Source organism: Podarcis melisellensis (assembly GCF_964234715.1).
Source record: "Podarcis melisellensis genome assembly, chromosome: 18".
NCBI classification, from domain to species: domain Eukaryota; kingdom Metazoa; phylum Chordata; class Lepidosauria; order Squamata; family Lacertidae; genus Podarcis; species Podarcis melisellensis.
In genome coordinates, this window is record NC_138536.1 from 11,538,404 (window position 1) to 11,543,766 (window position 5,363).

Consider the following 5,363-nt stretch of genomic DNA (forward strand, 5'->3'; position numbering starts at 1 on the left):
ACCACAAGGGCCATCGAGTCCAACCCCCTGCCAAGCAGGAAACACCATCAGAGCACTCTTGACATATGGTTGTCAAGCCTCTGCTTAAAGACCTCCAAAGAAGGAGACTCCACCACACTCCTTGGCAGCAAATTCCACTGTCCAACAGCTCTTACTGTCAGGAAGTTCTTCCTAAGGTTTAGGTGGAATTTTCTTTCTTGTAGTTTGGATCCATTGCTCCGTGTCCGCTTCTCTGGAGCAGCAGAAAACAACCTTTCTCCCTCCTCTGTGTGACATCCTTTTATATATTTGAACATGGCTATCATATCACCCCTTAATCTCCTCTTCTCCAGGCTAAACATGCCCAGCTCCCTTAGCCGTTCCTCATAAGGCATTGTTTCCAGGCCTTTGACCATTTTGGTTGCCCTCCTCTGGACACGTTCCAGTTTGTCAGTACAAAAAAATTCCTTCCAGTAGCACCTTAAAGACCAACTAAGTTAGTTCTTGGTATGAGCTTTTGTGTGCATGCACACTTCTTCAGATAAGTGTGCATGCACACGAAAGCTCATACCAAGAACTAACTTAGTTGGTCTTTAAGGTGCTACTGGAAGGAATTTTTTTGTTTTGACTATGGCAGACCAACACGGCTACCTATCTGTAACAGTTTGTCAGTGTCCTTCTTGAACTGTGGTGCCCAGAACTGGACACAGTACTCCAGGTGAGGTCTGACCAGAGCAGAATACAGTGGCACTATTACTTCCCTTGATCTAGATGCTATACTCCTATTGATGCAGACCAGAATTACATTGGCTTTATTATATTAATTATATTATATTTTCTATAGGGTTGTTGCCAGTGTTAATTTTACTCAGTGTAAGCCCATTGAAACTGATGGTTACGGCAGACATTGCCATTGATTTCCAGTGAGGTCTGTTGGGGTTAGAACATAGCAACCTTCAAATCCAAGTCCCAGTGTTAAGTGGGGTTTCCCCTGTATCCCATAGGGACCCACAGAAATAATGTGGTCGGTAAAGGGAGCTGTGGACTCAAAAAGGTTGAAAACCTCTGCCTTAGGGCATAGATGTAGAAAACACATTGATGGAGGTTAAATGAAAGAATGCATACCATGATGTGTTGCATGCACACTCAGAATGAAGCCCTAAAGAATTCTATGGGACTTACTCCCAGGTAAGCGTTAGGTACATTTGTGGGCTAATTTAATCTTATTTCTAAATCCCTGAAATGGAGCAGGGCACTTGAATAAGAACTGGATGTGTTGGCTGATTCAAACTCCCCAACCCTTTACCGCTATGCTCCACAAATGTTCTCATCATCCTCTGTGAAGCATGGATTGTTGGCGCATCAATTAAGTAAGCCCAACCTATCAAAATCAAGGCCCAGTACCATAATCAAGGCCCAGTACCATAACAATCCATGTCCTTCAAGTGATTCTTCAGCTCTCTTTGACTGACAAAGCCAGTTCACCAATAAGAAAGTTTTTAAAGGGATAGGTTGGGACTTAAAAGTGTCTCAACAGGCTCCATGCTTCTTTTAAGGAGAAATGAATGTGAGGGGCTGAATAGTTCTGCAAGGGAGACATTAACTTGCTTTTCTTTCTTAAGAATAGTAGCCAAAATTTCCTCCTACCCATTCTCCTTTTTTGCAAGGCTTACAACCCTGCAAGGAAGATCAGTATTTATTAGCCTCCATAGCACAGGCAGGGAAACCTGATGTGGATATCCGATGCAGAAGGGGCTTAACACCTGGTGAGGCAGGATTCAAACCAGGGAACTTGCTCAATTCCCAGCTCAGGCCTTAGAGCACACCCACTCCTTCACCTTTTTACAGGTTTGCGTGTAGCCAGACAGTTCTTTCTCAGAACACGAAACATGCAAACAAATTATTCAGCTCTCCTGGGGGTCAGAGCTGATGAACAAGAACTGCTGCCTCTTCTACTCTAGCTTAAGCATAAGTATTTTTGTGGGCGATTGCAGCCAACTATAACCATAGCATGTGCCATGCTAGTTATTGCACCAAGAGGTTAAGACCATAAATCTATATCCCTAGACTCAGCTAGGTTGTGGTCACACCCCTCACCTAGAAGAAAGTTAGGTTTTCTCCAGTTGTTCTTTCTATTAGCCTGAACACTGTAAGTACCTGAAGGTCTCGTCTGGGGCTCCAGGCTCAGACCTCGTAAATGGCTCGCTAGCCATTTTTGTGTTTCTTGACCTACAATTGAGAAACATTTTACCATATCACGTAACCAAGATGTTTGTACCTGCACTTTACCTACTGCTTAATGGATAAATGCATAAATCAAAGAACCGTAAAGCTGGATGGGTACCCCAATGGTAATCTAGTACAACCCCCTTGCAATGTAGAATCTCAACTAAAGCATCCATGACAGATGGTCATCCAAGCTCTGCTGGAAAACCACTTGGTTCCCACAGGCACCACTGCTCCTACCTAAGAGTCAAACCTTGATTAGAAACTTCATTTTGAAAAACCAAGCTGAAAGGAAGCACCTGCATCCAGACACCTGCACTCAGCTCTGCTCAAAATAGAGAGACACACCCAATGACAAAAGAAAACCCGAGGTTCTCCAAAAACCCACCCCATAGACTAAGGTGAAAGGCCACTTTTGCTCCTGAGAATGAAGACAAAATAAAACCACTGTACATTTTTTTTTAATGTCTGCACGTTATCGCTAGGAAAAGATTAAACACTTTTTTGGAAAAAGGCTAAAAGACAAAACTGTACAAATTTACTAAAGCGCACTTTCTTTTTTTTAAGTACATAAAAAGAACTCTTTCACAGAGAGCCTGACATCAGCAGGAGAGAGGAGGACTGTTAAGAGTGACCAAGCAAATAATTTCTCACATCAAGTTGAGCAGGTGCCACACTTTTAACTGTGCAAAGTTACAAAGGTGCCCACCTAACTGGCCCAAGTGAGGGTTTTCTAGGAAGGTGGGGCCCCTGGTCGTAAGACAGGGGTCTGCTGGGATGGGGTGGGCAGGTGGGAAACTTTTGGGGAGGGGGGCGCAGGTATTACAGCAGACATACTCAACACACGGCCTGATAGAGCCAATCCCCCAAGCGATTTCCCAAAGGGGTGGGGAGTTTCTAACCCAAAGTGTGGGAGAGTTCTCTCAGGATCAACTTAGTGCTTTTTTCCAAGTTGTAAGAACCACTTAATGCCTCTCAAACACATTTGTCAAAACATGCTTAATTTGTCACTAATATCACTTTTTGCTCTTTTTTTTTTAAAAAAAAAATACTAATGCCAATATTGAACAACCTGTCCTCTTGTTAACTCTAGAGATGGTGCCCGAAGGGTGTCTTGGAGGTGGGGGCAGAGGGAGGATGAAGAGTTCAGCCTCTGTGGCAGTATACACTTCTGGTCCCTGAGCAACTGTCTGGGAAAATCAATATAATCATCGCCTCCCCTTTGCCTGAAAATCCTGGGAATAGGCCATCCTTCTGTGCTGCCCTCAGACAAATAAGCAAATGAAAGATCCATTCCACTCAAAAGGGTTTGCAGAAATGTCAGGTTTGCAGATCTAGCTTGACTTGTGTCTTAGCTGAAAAAGCAACCGAGGAAAGGAGGAGGTAAACCCCCCCCCCCACCCCACAAAAGGCAACAGGTCTATTATCACTGGTCTAACACCTTCCTGGAACATTTGATAACTCTGGTGCTCTTTATCCCAAGTGTAGGACAAGCCTGTCAGAGAAAAAGCAGGTCCGAGGGTCACTGCAAGGTTGAGAAAGACACAGCTCAAGGCTGAAAGGAAGCTTCAGTTCATGATCTCTTCTAGGGGTAAGAGAAGCAGAGGCTCTAGTGAGCCAACACACTCAGCTTCTTTGAGGCATTACTTCCAAACCCTCTGCAGACATTGAAAGCAACTTCCCTGCTGGGACTTTTTTTTTTTTGCACATCATCAACCATCTCCAGAAAACCTGGAGGGTCTGCAACAGGTTTCAGTAGCAGAAGGAAGCAGCCCCACGTGAGAACATGATTAGATAGAGGACACAGGTCATTTTTTCAGTTTATGAATACAGTGGTACCTCTGGTTGCAGGTGGGATCCGTTCGGGAGGTCTGGCCGGATCCCGAGGTTTTCAAAACTGGAGAGACTGCTTCTGCGCACATGCGCGCAGCAGTAGAGCACTTCTGCACATGCACGTGGGGCAAAAACCCAGAAATATACTTCCGGGTTTGCTGCTTACGTATCCTGAAGTTTACGTAACCGGAGGGAAATGTAAGCAGAGGTACGACTGTATTCTTGATTTGAAAAATCCATGATTGAATGCTCAAGTTAATCTGGTTGAAAGGAAATATTTCCTTTTTAAAAACAAAAACCCCCACACGCACACTAAAAGCATGACTGTGTCCCTGTGCTAAAAACAGAAGTTCTGCACCAAGAAGAGCAGGATTCTGCAACTCGATTAAATTATGCAAATTGAGCACCAATGCATAATTAGTTTTAGTACTTTGCATAAAATATTCCTGTTTTTGCTAGCCAGAGCAGGGCAAGGGGGCAAGGGCACACTTTTATCCCAACACAGGAAAGCCTCTTGATTTCTACGATCTCAGAACATAATTGCCCACAGAAAACTTTCAAGTCCACTGAGGGCTGGGAATCTGCCTTCTTGAGAAAGATTCTACATGCACTGAACTCTGGCCCCAGTACCAAATCCTGCACTTCTCTGGTACCCCTTGATGTCCATCTATGCAGGCACATCCAAGCCAAGCCTTCATTCCTTCTTGCTCCCACTTTCTTTATTGAGGACAAGAGGGCTGGGAGAAGAAGGGTCCTTTCAGAGCCACCTTGGTAAAAGGTGGTGGCGGGGGCGGGCAAGGGGCACTTGGCTCTGGTAAGCTGGAGGTATGGAAACTGGGGCAGCCTGCATCTATGAACCTCAGGAGCTACGGAAACAAAAAGGACAAAGTTTGATGAGCTTGCCTTCCCAGTGGGAAATCACTGATCTAGGTGTTCTGTTTTGCTTTTAAGAAACAAAGATGAAAAACAATTAAAGGGAAAGAGATTTATCGGGGGGGGGGGGGGAGCTGACCCGGCAGATTCAGTAGTAGTTGCAATCTGCTCTCCCGCATGAACTGCCCAAGCCTCCCATCCCCAAGAACATGGAACAAATGTTCCCTGAAGTGCCCCACACTCCATATTCACTTTGCTTCTATGCAAAGTTCTTTCTACTATATGCCAAGCCAAAAGGAGTCAACTGTTAGGGAATGCACAGTCTGTGTTGGCTGGTGGCTACCGGACCACCAAATTGATTTCCTTCAAAAAAACAAATGTAACAACCTTGGGAGTGTGCCAGTTAAAATGCAAGGATGTGACATTATAACAGGCAGTTTCAAATTAGTTTT